The following is a 19,232-nucleotide window of genomic DNA, read 5'->3' on the forward strand; positions in this document are numbered from 1 at the left end:
CATAATTCCTGAATTTCTCAAATAATTTAGGACTCCATCAGAAAGTTTATCATAACAACAGCAAAAAATAAACAGAGCTTAAATTAAAAAAGAAAGAAAGAAAGAAAGAAAATCACATAACGGAAAAGACTGGTTGCAGGCAGAATCTAGCAAAGTTTTGGAGTCTTCTTTTCTTCTCGGTAGCTCTAGTCTCTCATGGTTTCAAATGGGCAGCTGCTATTCTTGGCCTTAAGACATGTGGTTCAGAGGATGTCAGAGCTCCAAAACCTCAGATTGGAAGACCACAAAGGTCATGGGCATCACCCAGATAAGAAACACAGCCCTATTCTAGGACCAATCACCAAGGCCAAGGGAATGCCCTAAACTCATTGGTGTAGGCCTGTCCCACATGCCTACTCCTGAGCTAATCAGTGTCAAGAGACAGGACTCAGGGCAGAGCTAAACCTGGGCCTGAAGATCTACCAGCAAAGCATGTGCCTGTCCACAGTGAGAAGATGAGAGCCAAAAAGAAGAAAAGGAAGAAAATGACACAAGTGCCAACAGGATCTGCTGACAATGTCTATCCTAAAAGCAAAGTGTGAAAAAAAGAAAAGAAGCAATTCTCAACCAAGAATCCAGGGTAAAGGGGTCATTATTTTTATACTTGGTCAACCACAAGGAAAAGGAATGACTGTTCATGTTCTTTCCTGTTGAAATAGTCTCTGAACAGGTAAGCCACTTGCCCAAAGTCTCAGATCTGAAATGAGGAGAATAGAAATTTCACTCTAGATGAAGGTTGTGTCTCGTGACCACACTTTTCCTGTTGCATTTGTAATTTATTGGGAAGGTTACTACATTTCTGAGAACCTATGGGAAGATAAAATAAATTACAAAACACCCTCCCTCCAAAAGATGTTCTTATGTTCTACATAGAGCTGGCTGGGTTATATGATTCTTTCTTTTTTTCCTTTTTTTTTTTTTTGTCTTTTCTAGGGCTGCACCTGGGACATATGGAGGTTCCCAGGCTAGGCGTCTAATCGGAGCTACAGCTGCCAGCCTACACCGCAATACCAGATCCAGGCCGCATCTGCGACCTATACCACCGTTCAAGGCAACACCGGATCCTTAACCCACTGAGCGAGGCCAGGGATGGAACCTACAACCTCCTGGTTCCTAGTTGGATCCGTTAACCACTGAGCCACGATGGGAACTCCAGGTTAGATGATTCTTAAAGCCTCTTTCATAATAATTAAGACTTATTCTAGTGTGGGTGTAGGAAAGGTCAAAAACAGGCCCAGGCTAATATGCTCAGAGAACAGAGGGTGCCAGGACCCTGAGCAGACAGATGGAGGGGCAGGGGAGAGAAAGAAGCGGGAGGGTGGACATTTGGCCCTCAGACAAATCACATGCTCAAAACTATGCAGATAAAGTACTGATGTTAATGAACACTAGACATCTCAGCCACATTGACATTTTTTACAGATCTGATGTCAATTCCTTAATTTAATATTGAGGTCTTTTAAATTATTATTGATGGCTCCTTGAGATACTAATTGAATTGGAATCACTTATCTCACTCTTCACCACTCTAAGTGTATTATATTCCTTTCTAAGTGAACCCTGGGTGTCTTTCACTGATTTTTACTTTCATAGATAAATTCCGCCAAGAATAATATTATCTGAGGACTAGTGTAAGACCTTGACCGTCAAGAAAGATCACTGCTGAAAAGTGATTTTTAATTACTTCTTACTGAGGAAGATTCAGCTCCAGTCACAAAGGTGATATCACAATGTCAGCCAATTAAATGAAACCATTTATATTTAATTGCCTCCACAGCATGGTCACATCCTTGGGAAAGTGGATGTCCTATTGTTTGGGTTAAAGTGATCTTTGCAACTTTCTCCTGATTACTTTTTAACAGTGGGAGCTTGATGTTGATCTTCTTTCTTACTGGCAATCTATTTTTATGGTTATATGGAGTATGTTCAATTAACTAGCACCTATCTTTAGATAACAAAATGCATCCAAACTTGTAAATATATAGTGACTATTAAACATGATGAGGAGATGGTTGATAGAAATCCAATCAATAAATGAGAGTACAATAAAAACTACACTCAGAAGTTCTGTCTGGCTCAGCGGAAACCAATCTGACTAGCATCCATGAAGATGCAGATTCAATTCTTGGCCTTGCCCAGTGGATTAAGCACCTGGCATTGCCATGAACTGTGGTGTAGGTCGCAGATGCGGCTTAGATCTGGTGTTGCTGTGGCTGTGGTATAGGCTGGCAGCTACATCTCCAATTTGACTCCTAGCCTGGAAAGATCACTGCTGAAAAGTGATTTTTAATTACTTCTTACTGAGGAAGATTCAGCTCCAGTCACAAAGGTGATATCACAATGTCAGCCAATTAAATGAGACCATTTATATTTTCTTCCATATGCTCTAGACATAGCCCTAAAAAGACCAAAAAAGAAAAAAGAAAAACAAACAAAAAACAAAAAACAAAACTACACTCAGATTTGTTTGGACAGTATAAGGAGGGTAAATAATATAAAATGATCCGGTAATTATCACAGTATTATGTGTCAGCAAACATTTGAAATCAGACAGGTCTAATAACAAAAGCAATTCATATAAAGTTAGCACCTGTACCTCAGGGACAGTTTTATTGTCAAAGACTATGTTACATGAAAAAGAATGGTGAAATAGTATTAAGTTAAAGACAAGGATGCATGGTTGTCTTATAATTAAGATAATACAACTGGGGGGAAGAGTTTACATGGACCCCCCCCCAAAAAAAAACCTGAAAAAATATAGACCAATTGTTCCCTCAGGGGTAATGGCCTGCAGGTGATTTTAATTTTGAATCATTTCCACTTTTTCAGGTGGTTATTCTGTAGCTGTAGCAGCATCAGTGTCAGGGAATGATAGATGGTCCAAGGCAGTCGTTCAAAGAGTAACCCTGAACAGGTAGTGTTACCATCACCCTGGAACTTGTCTGAAACGCACATCTTTAGACCCTACAGCACACCAACTGATGTGGCCCAGGACTTTTTCAGAAGCTTCCCAGCGGATTCTGATGCAGGTAACACTGAGGCCATGTGTAACTCGTCCACAAATGTGGACAAGGGTTCTGGGCATCCACTGGCCTTCTCTCTCCGTGTCCTCTATTGTCCCCAAGAAGGCTACGCTAGGTTTCTGGCCACTGGGGTTTCACAGTTCCCAAAAAAACAGAGCAGAAAAGTATCACATCGACTTGGAACTCTCCCAGAATCATCTCTCAAGTCATGTTGCCATCCAAATTCAAGGGGATGTGGAAGAGACTCTCTGGATGGGAAGAGGTACAAAGTCACATGCAAAGGGTCTGTCTTAGCCGTCTGTGCTTCTACAACAAACTGATCACAGAGTGGGCAGCTTATGAACAACAGAAACTCATTTCTCCCAGTTCTGGACACTGGAAGTCCAAGGTGAAGGGACCAGCAGATTTGGTGTCTGCCCCCCAGATCCGGATTATCCCCTGGCTGTGTCCTCACAGGGCAGAAATATGGAGCCAGCTCTATAGAGTCTGATTTTTAAACATAGCACTGATCCCACTCAAGAGGGTTCCACCTCTACTGCCATCACAATGGGGGTTAGGATTCAGCAAACACATTTGTGAAACATAAACCTTCAGTAGACAGAAGAATATGGATCCATTATGGGGAGAAAAGCTTATCATTTTTTTTTCCCTATCTCCCACACCAAATGTGCACTGTTGATGAGGTTATTAGTAAATGCCAATCCAAGTATTCATGATGTTAACCAACTTCATGGTTTTGAATTCGAAATAAATACAGTGTGAATTTTTCAACAATCCTCCTTTGCTCAGTTTTCTTCCTCTCTTATTTACCACTATTTTTACCTTGAAACTTTTCTTGCCTTCTGGTTATTTTTCTTGTCCTTACATTGTCACCATCTTTACCTCCTCACTCACTGCCCCTTCACTCTCATGTCTCCATCACTGGTCCCACTCCTGCTAATCTCCCCTCTGTTCCAGTAAGAGCCACATAGAAGGAGGAGGCAGAACAGGGAAATAAGGTCTAGTCATGGTCATGCATCTGCCTGCAACAAACCTGTGTGAGGCTTAAGATCTCAGTGGTTATCAGAAAACCCACCTTAGTAAAACGTCCCCATGGCACTCATCATTTCAGGTTTCTTCCTCCTCTAAAACAGTTGTATATCTTTACTAAGGGACTTCAAAAACCCAGCCAACTGAAACAACGACAGTAAGGAGATCCCCAAGCACGTTTTACTTGCTTATTAACCTATGATCTCATGCAATGGTGTGTTTATTTCTAAGTTTTCAAGCTGTCAAATTTGACATATGATATTTCTAATCAGGGAATGATGCTGTGATAATGGTTTTCCATAGCCAATGTGATGAAGTAGAAAAAAAGAGAAAAGGATAACTGAAAAATAACATATGAAAATAACTAGAGCATTGGCACAGTACTAAGTAGAACAGTAGATACATGAAAATTCCAATACATGATTGGCCAGCTAGTCCAAAGGGCTGGGAGACAGAGCCATTCTTTGGTTTGTCTGCTTGTAGAACAAATGAGACTGCTTCAAACATAAAATAGACTTCTGTGAATCATGCCTGATTGGAGTTTCCTACTCATCATAAATCAGTAACAATAATAATAACCTTACACCAAAAATGTACATGAATCTACACATAGTTTATTATCATTGTGAGTGTTTAAAATGTAATGCCTAAAGTTAATTGCTAGTTATATCATACTGACGCTATAGATATTTGAGTTAAGAAAAGCTATATATTATTTGAGTTAAACTGACTCAATTCAGGCATGTTCCTTTCTAATACAACCCCCCCCAAATAATGCTGAACAAAAAACAAAATAAACAAAAACACATCTTTTACTGAAGTGATAAATATTAATGATTTCATTGACTAGTTGACTATTTAGCAAATGCATTTTTTTTAGTATTCATTGATACAAATTAAATCATCACTTTTAATTTATCTCAACTGATTATAGTATAATTTCATAGAAATAACCACAAAATCAGGACAAGTATTTTATTGGGACATTCTGTGTTTGTGTGTGTGTGTGTGCATGCGTGCAATGTTTATAAGTATACACAAACTCATGTAGAATTAAATGTATAACACACACACATATTATATGTAGATATTTTAACCCAATTAAATTATTTTTCAATTCTAAAGCTCAATACACCAAGAAAAATGAATATGGAACTAAAACAACAACATAGAAAAAATAAAAATATCAAATGCCTGATATTAACTAGGTCCTGCATTTCAACCTTAGCTTACTTTTAAACTGACTAAGAGCTAAGGAAAAAAAGTAAAACATAACATATCACTGTTTCCTTGTCTGTTAAGGAAAGCTATAAAGCAGTATGCTTGAACTGGGTTTCAGTAAATTTGTTCTTGGAATCCCCAAAGCACTTAACATATGCCTGGTCCAAAGTGCATAATCTTTATATGCTTTTTGAAAAAAAAAGTCAATAGCCCTTAGTTCACTTGTATAATGGGCTAAAAAGTGCGTCAGAGGAAGGCTTTAATAATTAAATGAGATAATATGACTCCATTAGCTTAATATCTAGTAGTGTACCATATGCTCAAAGAATGCTTTCCTTTTTTATACTCAACGATATGTGTTCAAAGAAAAAAAAAAAAAAGAATTTCTACTCCAAGGGGATTTTATGGATAAGAGGAATTCTTACATGCATTTACTCTTTCGGAGTGAACACTAACTAGAATGTTGAAACATTCAGATAGAGAATGCCCTGTTATTTTGAAGCCATTAGTTATAAAGAACCCAAACAGCTACATAAACAACAACATGATAATTTTTTCTGACTATGATAGATAGATTCAATGAAGAAAATAGGACCAATTTCAAAGCATACAAATATGATCCTAATTGTTGAAATAAAAATTAGTATTGTCAACCTCAGAATTCCAAACTCAGAATTTCCAATGGGAATGTAATGGAAGAGATCAAGTAAAAAATTCTCAAGTAACAAATGATGACACTGGATGATAAAGAAAGGAGAAGACAAAACAAGAATCAAAGCCTGCCCAATAATAAGAGGTTAGAGGTTATTCCAGATGAGAAGGTATATTACAATCATGGAGAGACCACGGTCACACTCTGATCTCAGTCACACTCAATATTTAGCAGATTTTCTCTCAGAACAGAGAAGTAATTGTATTTCATTTTAAAAGATCTTTATTAACACGTAAGTGTAACAGACCACTGAGATGTAAATTTAAGGAAAAAAAAACCCATATATATAGCATTTGCAAAATGATCAGCAGTTCTAAAAAATATTCACAATGAATCAAAAATATGGTTCTGTATGAAAAACAATTTTGCAATCAAAAATCAGGAATAATTCAAGATGCTTAAAATGATTTATTCAAAAGTACGTTTAAAATGATTTATTCAGGTTTATTAATGTAATGTCAATAGGAACTTGGTTCTTCCTTCAATTTTGAGATTTGATGGAAAGTAAGTCAGTAAAGCTTGTGTTACACATTTAGCCCCTGTACCTCCCTACCCTCACCAAAAAAAACCCAAAAAACAAAACAAACAAACAAAAAAACATGTTCTCCTACTGGTGGTGGAAACATTTTGCAATTTCTCCTGGGACCTGAGATTTCACGGTCATGCAATTCTGAGTGATTCGTCACCTATCACGCTAAAGCCCCACCTTCCCTGATATTCAAATTCATAAATGAGGTATAATTCCGCCTAAGTTATTTACATCTTTGCCCATGCTGGAACTTTGCTTAATTGCCATTTTTCATTTTCTTACAGCTATTGGAACAAAGAAATCATTTAGCATTGAGGAGAGAAATTTGAAACAACTAAAATTATGGAAAATGACCTTTTAAAAATATTATTCTTAAAGATGATTAAGCCTATAAAAGCAATTTATTTTTAAAAACCTATCTTCGTAGACATGTCTGCAACCTTGGGACAGTCCCTGTGAAAACTTAAAAAACCACTCGTGTTGAGCACAAAGATTCCCAGGGCCCAGAAAACTGCACTCACGGCAGGAGTGTCATTACAGTTTTGTTGCTGATAATGAGGGCAAATTCTGCAGTTATCTACAATGCCATTTTCATCACCTTGCCTCTAAAAATGACATTTTAGAAAGATGAATTCTAGTTTCTAAAAGTTGAGTAAAACTATAAAAAAGTATAACCTGGAAAGAAACAGCACAATAACCTGTAGAAATGCCATTCTATAATTAGCCAATGCCAGTGCAATGAAAAAGCACAGTCACCCGCTGAGAAAACATGTTCCCTTAGGACTCACCATGGTCAAGAGGACCCTTTGGTGCTCACTCCATGTGATCTTCAGGAACCAATGTCTAGTGCCTGAATATATATATCCAATAGTTAGTGGCAAACACTTGAACGCTCGCTCAGTAACTAACTTTTTCCATCTTCAATCATCTTGAGCGGATTCGGAGGAGAAGATAAAACAGACTCAGCTGGAGGAACAACTGGGCTCAGCTCTCAGGCTAGTCTTTACAAAGGTAGCTCAGCATCATCTTGAAAAGCACAGGCTTGGAGCCCGATTGGTTAGCTGAGAACCCCAGCCTTGCACTGTCAATCTTTGTGATCTTGGGTAAACTGTTCAACCTCTCCAGATCCCAGGTTCCCCATTTAAGATGAGATAATAGTTTTGTCATAGGTTTATTGTGAAGATTAAATGCCACAGTGCTCTTAAAGTGTTCAGAATGGCACTGGTAAGTAGTCAACATTATAATATTGTATGTTTGATAATAATTTTATAAACAGTACATACTATAGTATTTCAAGGACACACTATCTACTGAGGGATTCAGAAAAACATCATTTTGCCAATTCTATTTGAAATAAGGAGAAATACCTTTGTTAATTCTCCCACTCATCAACTAGAGTCTTTCTCCCAAGTCAAGATGCTGACTTATTAAGCTGTGAAACTTATCTTACAGTCAATATAATTTACTCAAACGGTAACATAAATGCCCAATGAATAACTAATCTGAGAGAGTCTACTTAGTCTTAGTTGTAAAATAAGTAAAATTTTTCTATTTAGACTTTACAACAGGAAATCTCTTAAGATGAGTGGAGGACTCGGGGCTGAGAATCAGAACTCTATGCTGTCCAAAACAACCACTTAATTACGAGAGTGAACTTCCCTGGTTCCTTGAGTTCTAAGATTAGAGTTTTATTCTCTGGGAAGTAGTTAAGGAATCAAATTGGATCAGCAGCCTCGGTGCTTTCAGCTCCAAGTCTAGTCTGGAACACATGCATCAACCTTAACAATTACATAATTTTTATTATTATTTTATCAATAGAAATTAGAGGCATGTCCTACTTAGGTGGATTTGGGGACTTTCAGGTGCAGAAGACATTGATGGAGAGGTGGGCCCCTCTGTGAAGGGTGGGGTCAGGCTCTCCCCAGTGCCATGGCCCTCAGCATCCACCACAGAGTTTGAGGAGCTGCTAGGTGGCCTGAGCACAGAACATTCTGAAAAGTTGGAAACTCAGGGTGGCCCAGCTGACTTTATCACAACTCACTGGAGCAGAGAAGAAACTGCACAAGTATAGGACAGGGGGCCAGGTTCAAAACTGAAGGCCAGTCATTCATCTCAGTTTGCTTGGACCCGCCCCCAGGGCCTGACTGCAACATGGCCTGGAGTCAGGGATGCAGAGTGAGGCCAGCAGGGGTCCATGTGCTGAGGCCAGGTGTCCCTCTTGTAAAATGAGAATGCCTGGAAGTAAAACTTAGAGAATGAAATGCAATTGACAATGCTACATCCCTATAACATATAAATGATGAAGGAACAGCTAGAACCTCACTGTTGCTAAGCTCTAATACACCCCTAACTGCCGACTTCCAGGACAGGATGCAGCCTCATTACTTATAGCCCTGCTTCTGTTCAATGACCTTGGAAAATCCAATTTGCATTAAGAATAAACATTTTTCACTATACTTTAATTAAATTTTTTTAAAAAGAATAAACATTTTTCCCTATAGGCCCAAAGTAACTCTTGTAACATTGATTCTTTGCTCACAACAGGAAACATGATTTCTCAGCTCCCTTCAAATTTTGAAGAATCTGTGATGTTTCTTTGCTATTTTAAACATATTCATGTTAGTTTGTGGCATGGAAAATGAGTTTTTTTTCTCTTCAACATCTGAAAATTCTGGGACTTTTGAAAGTTGTCCAGAATAAAGTTAATACTATATTTTGATCCAATGTGTGCTTATGTTAGAGATTTAAAAGTGACTTTTAAAGAATATTTATGCTCCTACATTCACAGCAATGGGAGGAATAACAGGATGCCATCCCTTTTAAATGACAAATCTAAGCACTAAGTAGCTTTCAGGGAGTATGTTGCAGGTCCTGTAAATTAAGGGACCACAATTTAGTCCTCACAGATAAATATGATTCACTATGGCTAAATAGTAAATTAAGAAGGCATGATATTTTTTTTCCCAAATAGTCTCAGACATTCTGCTGACATTGCTTCACAGGCACTTTCACATATTTACTATCAGTTTTACATGCTTACTCTCAAGTGTGTGGCCACACGGTGACCATGTTACTGGCTTCTTGCTAATTCGACACTGAACAGTTTGTGTTACAAGTGGTCTATGGCATTGCATGTAGCTTTCTTTCCTTCCATTTTACCTCCTCTAAAGTCAAAGATTAAAAAAAGAAAAAAACATAAAACGTGAAAACTCCTTCCTAGTCACAAAGGTGATTTAAAGCAAACTGAAATGAGATTGCTGGCAGTATGCACATTTAATTAAAAATGTTTGTTATAAGACACTATCACATTAATCCTAAAATATTTAAATTGCACATAATTCTTTTAAGGATGATTTTGGCAGTAAGGGACTCTTTAATTTATGTGAAATTTGACTCTGATGACCCAGAAAAAAAGGCAGCCAAATTTTTAGAGGCCACCCGTACCCTAGAATTCCCTCAAGGTCCAATCTAGGCTCTTAGCACTCTGAGGGGAATAAAAAATTGAGTTGCCTTAATTCAATCTGTATAAGAGCCAATGATATGTAAGCCATTAGCATCTTATTTTAGATTTATTTTTGTAAATGCAAGTTTTGAAATAAGGTATGGGGGACTTTATTTTGGACAAGGGTCTTGACATTAATTATTGTTAATGTTATGACAGTTGATTTGCACATAGTTTATTTGAGACTGTTTTTAATAAATCAAGTGGAATTGGGGAGAAACACTGAATCGATTTACTCTATAATTCACTGTACATTTAAGATTCTATAGCGAAGATCCTTGTCATTCTTTGGACAGAGGAAAGAAAACCTCAACAGTTGTTTTTTCATCTTTTGGCTATTTATCAACAAGAGAGAAAGTGATTAAACTATAATGAATCAACTTTTTTTTTTTTTTCTTTCTGGCCAATCCACAGCATTGGAAATTCCTAGGCCAGGGATTGAATCTTGAGCCACAGCTGTGACAATGCTAGGTCCTTAATCCACTGAGCCACAGGGAACTCCTATCAATGGCTTTTAAATAATGTTTAAAAAGGAAAAAACCCATGCTTCCATTAGAAAGGAAGATGAAGGGGCTCCAAGATATATATTTTGGGGAAGGGCGGGAGATTAAGAACACTAGAAATGTCCATGCACTTGCTACGAGATCTAATGGAAGCTACAGTCTCTGTGTATTTGATGATGTGTTTGATAAATGACACTGAGTAACACACGCATGTTGTGTTGCTGCCTGCCTGGTTTAGGTGGGCTGCCTGCTGAACCCACAGTGGCAGTGACGTGAACAGAAATAACCTTTGTTGGCTACAGGCCCTAGCTTGCCAAGTTTTATTTCTTATAACTGGTAGTGTTAATTACCTAATAAAGGAAATTCATGGAAGTAATATTTCAGTTATCTAAAACAATCCCTTGCAACCCAGATCTGAAAGTCACCTCTCTGAGATCAGGGACAGAGGCTCACACACCTGTGCTTATACCCTGGTCCCCACAGGGATGTGAATCCTCCCCTGCCCACCTGCGCAGCACCTCTGAGCATGTCTTTACCCCAAGAAGTCACCTTAAAGTAACTCAAGGTGAGGCCTTGTGCCAACTATGTTTGTTTAAATAATAATAATAATGTAGGTAAGAAAAGAATCTGAAAGAGAATGGATGTGTGTACACATATATCTGAATCACTTCGTTGATAGCAGAAACTAGCACAACATTGTAAATCATCTATATGTTAGTAAAACTTTAAAAAATGAAAACAAATAATATGAAATTTTAAATAATAATAATAATAAATTCCCTAAAGCTTCCAAATTTAGCTAAGTAATTTGTTAAAGAGTAAATAATTAGGTCTAGAAAAGTGTGTTTCTGTGATAAAGAAAATCGTAATACTTCTACTGAGTCACTGACTTTATACATTTATGTTAAAGCTGCATTAACATTATGATTGCTACTGACCTTCCTTCACGTATGTTGGTATCTTACATGACATTGTGCTCATTGAACAGTTTGTGAAAAATAGCCAAGTCCATCTACCCAGTGGTAAGTGCACATTTATCTGAGCCAACTGCTACATCCCCCACACAAAGATCCTTCTACTGATATCTTTGACCTTATTTATAATGGGATGCATTGTAATGAGATAAGTAAGTGTCTAAAAGTAATTTTTTGTATCCTCATTAATCCTTTCAACATTGAAGAAAAATATCCTGATAAATCATGAAAACTAAGCTGGCATATAAAGAAAAAAATGTAATCATATTGCCAGACATTAAAGTAGGATCAATTAAACGAACATAGCTTTTAAAAATATTAAAGTTTAATTGGTACACGATATATAGACTTGAATCAGTTCTGAACTCTTGAAGTCCTACAATTTCAAGAAATGCTTGCATTTCTCTTTTTCTCTAAGAAAAGGAATGGGAGTTCCTGTTGTGGCTCAGAGGGTTAAGAACTGAAATAGTGTCTGTGAGGATGCAGGTTTGATCCCTGGCCTCACTCAGTGGGTTAAGGATCCAGTGTTGCCATGAGCTGTGGTGTAGGTCAAAGATGCATCTCAGATCTGGCATTGCTGTGGCTATGCCCTCAGCTACATCTCTGATTCTACCTCTGGCTAGGAACTTCTATATGCCTCAGGTGCAGAGGGGGAAAAACAAAAACAAAAAACAGGAGCACGGTTCAGTGACTCAGAACAAAGAATCCAGACTCCTGCCAGCATTATTCAAATCTGACCTGTCCTATCTGTGGTGCTTTGACCTTGGACAAGGTATCTTACCTGGGCCTCAGTTTTCCACCTATAAAACAGCATCCACTTCTCAGAGTGGTTGTGACATTTAATGAGTCAACACTCATTACGTGGTTGCCTAGAATAATTAGAGGCTGACATCAATAGAACACTGTGGGATTGAAATAAATATCAGAATTAGAAAACAAGTTCAACACTAAAATTTACCTAGAGAGAGGAGCTTTTTTAACTGAACTGGACTCAGCCATGCTCTATCCCCTGTTCACAGTGGTGCAGAACAGGAGCCCGAAGAAGTTTCAAAAGGACATGAGTTAGTGGCATAAGCAGCCTGGAAGCTCCGGCTTCATAACCAGTGAATTTTCACCACAACTTGTTAACAAACACTTATAGGACCACCACCACAACTCAATCATGCAGGCAAGTTCATCAAACAAGGTAAAAATGAAAGCGGTGTGCATTTTGCTCTTGCCACCTAATGTATGTGTGGGGAAGACAGTCCCCACAGCTTGTGTGTCACCTGAACTAGACCTAGAAAATGCTTGTACCTCATCCATGAATCACTGTGCCTGGGCTGCTGAAAATGTTAGATGTTGAAAGAGAACTAGTGGATAAATTGAAAGAAAATGAAAAGCCATATGAAAAATTCATCAGGTTGATTTCAGGTCTGTGTGCCTTCACAAAACATATCATCTCCTTCTACCTAAAAATGGAAAAGCTTCTTTATTTGAATGGCAATTCAGTTCCCTTTGTATTTAAGGTTGAATTGAACTACATGCTCTGTCAAATGATCAGGGATGTGAATCAGCAAAATCAACCATGAGTTGCCAGATTTCAGCAACATCAAAATTGGACAAAGAAGAGCAAAGAAAAGGAACATTATCACAATTCCACTTCCTTAAACCATCTGCACTGACAGCCAAAGTGTCCCAGAGGACTCCAGAAGCATGAGCAAACCCCTACCCCCAACCCTTCTGTGTCCGAGTCTCTCTCCACAAGAGTATCTGTAATTTCATCTTGAGAGGAAGAGACAAAGCAAAACAAAGAATAACAAAGACTCAGTGCATTTGAACTATGCGATGTCTCCATTCCAGGGCACCACTAGGTACTTCATAAAGGCACAACAAATGGCTTTAAAAGCAATATGTATAACAGTAAAATGACTGCATGTTATCACAATAGAGTTAGTTAATATTATAAGTTATCACAATGACTGGATAACAACTTTAATGCATGGCTTCATAATACACTCAGTGAGCCTGGCCCAGTGAGTTCTGAAAAGAGCTCTAATCAATAATCCTGCTGTGTTTCAGGGACTGTTTCTCTTCTTTTCTTTCCCCAAGTTGTCTGGGATGTCAGTTGGCCACCCTGTGCATCATAACCCCACTCCATGTAACCAGGTGAACAGGAATGTGTGAAACAAGGGAATCAAGCTCTACATACACTGAAAGTGGTTTGAGACAAACCCACTCTCCTTGAAGCAAAGAACAGTTTTAGGATGTGTCACCCAGCTCATGGGTATTTTATCCAGCACCAGCTGTGACAAGCACAGGGGAGTCCATAGGAGAGGGAATGTTTGCTTGGGGACTGAATTTAGATGGCAAATCTGTAGATTTGGATGTGACTAAACCATCCCAGTGTGTCACTCACCCATGTGTCAGTGCAATGAAATGAATGTTTATCCCTCCCAAATTCATACACTAAAATCCTAGACCCCAATGTGATGGTACAAGGGTGGTATGAGGAGGTAATTAGGTCAGGAGGGTGTAGCCCCCATGAAAAGGATTAGTGCCCTTAAAAAAGAAACCCCAGACAAACCCATTCCTTCTTTCTGCCACACAAGGATACAAGTCTGCTGTCTGTGACCAGACTCTCACCAGAACCCAGCCACGCCGATCTCAGAAGTCCAGCCTCCAGAACTGGGAGGAGCACATTTGTTGTTTATAAAGCACTCACTCCATGGTATTGTGTTCTAGCAGCTTGGTTTGATGAACACAGTCCGACATCAACGATCATGTATATACTGCATATGAATGATTCCTACCACTGGAGTTTGCAGTAGGTTCCTGTTGGTCTTCAGGCTCAAACTTACATAATTCACAGTGTGTGCTGCTACTTTAAATGTCTCCAGGATCAAACTGAATACCTAGCATCCAGCTGTGTGGCCTGTATGTGTTTGTTTACATACATCTACTGTGTCCCCACAGGTGCAAGGGTGGGCGTGAAGGAAGGGGCCTGAGGGGGGGAGTCTTGCTGATTCCCCCCAAATCTTGTAAGAGCACTGACTGTGGAGGTCAAGCCCCAGGAGGCTGTGAGAGAAAGGGAAAGGGAGGGAGGCAGAGGTTTCACACAGGAGAGCATCCAGCAGTGGGGACAGAAGTGACCGAAGTGCCAGAGGGCCCTGGGAGTTTCCAGTAAGTGCAGTAAATTCAAGGTCCTGAGGGACCAGTGTTCAGAGGTTGACCAGAGAGCCCCATCCCTTCTTTGTGAGAGAGGAAAACAACCACCACCAACACAGTGGGGGCTACAATGTCACCCTCAGAGTCCCAGGTGGCCCAGTATGGTGGACATCAGCTTGGTTGTGATGGGGAGCAGGTAACAGAGTGACTTCTCTCTCCCCTGCTGCTCAGATCTGTGTCGGGACAGGTGAGAAGCAGAGGAAAACTAAGGGTGCTTCCAGTGACAGGTTGCAAGGTTCCAGATCCACGGCTTAGGGAGGCAGCAAAAAGGGGTACCAGTCAAGAATGAAACCAACATCCCAGGGGAACAAAAGCAAATCTCCCCTGAATGAGCACTTTCAATAAGTGAGCATTACTGGCAGGTTAGGGAGCGGGATTGGGGTGATGGTAAAAGATGCTACAGCCAGGAAAGGGGACTTGGACAGGACACGGGGGAACAGCATTTGGAAGGCATGGAGTCACTTGTCACATACACATAGGAAGGGGACAAGAGAAAACACAATGTTTAATCCCAGGAGGTGGGAATGCAGGTATATTTTAATTTCTTTTTTTCAAATGAAATGTTCTAGAATTACTGTATATTCTCTTCCTACTATGATCATGATTTTAAGCTCTTATATGAAAATTACAGTCACTTAAACACATACTATCATTTTCCTGCTACTCTGAGTGTTAGAGTGGACTAACAAGATGGTCCATTTTACATGATGATGATAAAAAGTGCCAAACAACTAAAATATCATCTTATCCCGCTTCTATCTTTCAACATCTCATATTAGTAATTAAATTTCTTCCAACTGTCAGCATTGCTGACTGAAGTAAAGAGGGAGTATAGAAATGATAATTATGGAATAAGTAAGGTTTCAACAAGGTTACTAATCCTACATGCTGGGATTACTCATGATGCTTGGCCCTGAAATGCTGGACACATCCGGTACTCTGTAAACATCTAACAATCAATGGGAAGTTTAGCCTTAACTGGAACAGTGCCCTGTCCCTCCCTAATGGACAGCAATTATCATGCTAAGAGTGCCAAAAGCATCTACCAACAAATCTTTATTATAATTTTAATGGCACTGAATAAAAAATATGCCATTGTCTTTCCTCTTTGGTGTTTATTTGCTCTCTACTCCCCATAAGAGAGGGGGCTTGGAGTTCCCGTTGTGGCGCAGTGGTTAACGAATCCGACTAGGAACCATGAGGTTGCGGGTTCGGTCCCTGTCCTTGCTCAGTGGGTTAACCATCCGGCGTTGCCGTGAGCTATGGTGTAGGTTGCAGACATGGCTCGGATCTCACATTGCTGTAGCTCTGGCATAGGCCGGAGGTTACAGCTCCGATCTGACCCCTAGCCTGGGAACCTCCATATGCCGCGGGAGCGGCCCAAGAAATAGCAAAAAGACAAAAAAAAGAGAGGGGGCTTGATGGGGAGTCATGATTTACATTGAGGATGAGCCATGCCTGTGGTGAAGGAAGATATGGATTTGTAGAATAAGAAAAGTAAAATTTTTTCCTATGTTGAAAAATGAATCTTTCAGGAAAATAGGGAACTTATCAGCTGCTTAGATTTTAACATAATGAGCCTTAAGCATATGGCTACGTGGGTAACATCTCCATTACCACAGCCTGCTTCCTCCAGAGGGGGTTGGTTGATCCCCAGAATCTATGAATTCGAGCATACTTCAATAAAATTGGCTGGTTTTGTTTTTTTTTTTTTTTTTTTTTTTTTGCAATCTTTATATTTTGTGTGCATCTAGAAATATTATCTGGAAAAGAGTTCATAGACTTTACCAGAATGGCAGAGGTTACTGCACAAAAGAGTTAAAATGATATTTCTGAGCAGACATCCACAAAAATATCATTGGTTTCCCCTTCTTTTAATTAAAACTCTTTCTTTCCACCTGGCTCTTATTCAGACTGTATGGATTTGTGTGTGTATACTTGTTTTGTACAGTGCTATTGTCCCTTTGCTGTCATAATCCTTTTTCAAATGAGCCAAGCTGACTTTCAGTCTGCATCGTAAGTAAGCTTTGCTCCACCAAATCATGGGGAATCCTGGGGCTGGTAGGAAGAAGCATATGGAGTTTAGAAGCACCTGGAGCAGGACTCATCCCCCAGCTCAGCCACAGACATTTGACCTCTGTGAAGCTTGGTCCTCATCTGTAAATTCTTCACATGTTTGCCTGAGACTGCACAAAGAAAGCATCCACCATAACACTGGGCATGAATCTACTTCCAAAAACACTATGTAAAAAAAAAAAAAATGCACCAGTGTCAAAATTACACTTGAGATTATATTTAACCAAACGTGTGAAAATGCTAAATTCACACATTTCCTGCATTCGTCACTAGCTTGCAAACAGTTTATGGGTGATTTTTATTAGTCTGAGGTCTGCATCTGAAGTTTACTTCCAAAATGCATGGATGCTTTAATGCAGATGGGAAGGATTTTAGAGTAAAAAGAAAAATGAAGATGGTTCTGCTTTTAGTGGACAAGTTGTATGACTCTACTGCATGTCAACTTCCTGAAAAATATCAAGTTAAAACAGCAAATGGAAATATGTTCTAGAGTTTCAATCATCATTCAAATATCAGTTACCATCAGTACTGTACCTTCACTACTACCCCATAAGCTCTTGGAGGCAAGACAAACCAATTCAGCTTGGATTCTTGCACTGTTCTTTGAATAAATCATGATTCAATCCATGTTCAATGCATGAAGCAGGACAGGGACGTTTAGAATGAATACTGTGAATCAAATGCTATTTCTTAGGGATCAGGTCTTTTGATCCTCTAAAACTATTTTCACAAGTTCAAGCCTCAAGTACTACACTCTGTTTGGATGTAAAATCAGATGCTTTGTAATAGGTTTGCACTAGAGAACAAAAAGAAATTTCTCCTTCACTAAGGCTTACTGTGAGGAAATGTTACATACTTAGTACCAGGTAAAATAAACTTGATAACCAAGGAATGGCTACTATAATTCTCAACCATTATGGAAATAATAATGAGCTGAATGAAAAATGATGACCATGAAAATTTCAAGGGCTCTGGATATATTGAAAAATTGCCTTGAGTTGTCATGAAACTGTGAATAATTAAGTCTGTGTACACAAAACTCATTATCATTATGATTTTCTGGTAATAATTTATTAGGCATCATAACATATCAATGTGTTTTGCTTCCTTTATTGTCTGAAATTTCAAATGCTTCCCTTTAACTACCTGAACAAAATGGAATTTAACACCATACCCATTATGGCAAAACTCTGACTAGAACCCCAGAACAATTCCTCCACTCAATCCACTCATAATGATTTTCTTCTGATCATACTGGTCTTTTGGTTTGCTTTGTTCATAGTAACATGCAACAAAAGCACTAAATTTCAAAAACATACATTACTAAAAATCACAGGAAAATCAATGCAAATTGAAATCAAAAGGAAATCCAAATATATCCAGAGAAAACTAATTTGAAATTATATATGCACCCTAATGTTTACTGCAGCACTATTTACAACAGCTAAGACATGGGAGCAACTTAAGTGTCCACTGAGAAATGAATGGATAAAGAAGATGTGGAACACATATGCAATGGAAAATTACTAAGCCATAAAAATAATGAAATAATGCCATTTGCAGCAACATGGATGGACCTAGAAATTATACTAAATGAAGTCAAAATAAGAAAGAATTATATAATATCACTTATATATGGAATCTAAAATATGACACAATTGAACTCATTTATGAAACAGCAACAGACTTGCAAACATAGAACACAAACTTACTACTACCAAAGAAGAAAGGTGTGGGAGGGATAAATTAGGAGTTCGGGATATATATGTATATGTGTGTGTGTGTGTGTATATGCATATACACACATAATATATATATTATACTATATGTAAAATAAATAAAGAACTTTGACCTACTGCATAGCAAAAGGAACTATACTCAATATCCTGTAATAAACCATAATGGAAAACCATATATATAAAAATCTGGAATCTGCTATACACCAGAAAATAACTTGACATTATAAACCAACTATACTTCAATTAATAAGAAAAAGGGGAAACCCAACAATTATCTACTTAATATTTTCATTTTCTAAATCAGAAAATTAAGTGTTAATGTAAAAATATTCAGATTAAAATTTTAAAGCCTTCATTACTTCATATTAAAATAAAATTCTATTGTCCTATCAATATATAATTACAAATCTTTAGAGTGAAGCTTACAGAATAAAGACCTACTGTGTAGCACAGAGACCTTTATTCAATGTCTTGAAATAACCTATAATGAAGAAGAATCTGATTAAGGATATATTAATATATATGTAATATATAATATAGTTATATTATATATGGATATATATAATGTAATATGTAATATATATAAATAACTTTGTAGTACACCTGGAGGTAACAAAATATTACATGTTTTGTAATATATAACTAATTACCTATACTTAAATTTTTTTTTCTCACATT

At 38.2% G+C, this 19,232-nt stretch overlaps 1 protein-coding gene and 1 long non-coding RNA gene across 3 annotated transcripts in view; both read right to left on the reverse strand.

Moving 5' to 3' along the window:
• CSMD1 (CUB and Sushi multiple domains 1) overlaps positions 1 to 19,232 on the reverse strand; it is a 1,878,204-nt gene that overhangs the window by 1,075,590 nt on the left and 783,382 nt on the right. The window lies entirely within an intron of this gene.
• LOC146395829 (uncharacterized) lies at positions 935 to 9,555 on the reverse strand. The gene is made up of 2 exons (XR_014829742.1): positions 2,276 to 9,555; positions 935 to 1,028 (listed from the first exon to the last, which is right to left on the reverse strand). It is a non-coding gene; the product is annotated as an uncharacterized LOC146395829 (long non-coding RNA).

This window comes from Sus scrofa, chromosome 15, assembly GCF_054392235.1.
Source record: "Sus scrofa isolate SSC_HxYL_T2T_F1_AM1 chromosome 15, Sscrofa_HxYL_maternal_Yorkshire_Landrace_v2.0, whole genome shotgun sequence".
In the NCBI taxonomy this organism is placed as follows: domain Eukaryota; kingdom Metazoa; phylum Chordata; class Mammalia; order Artiodactyla; family Suidae; genus Sus; species Sus scrofa.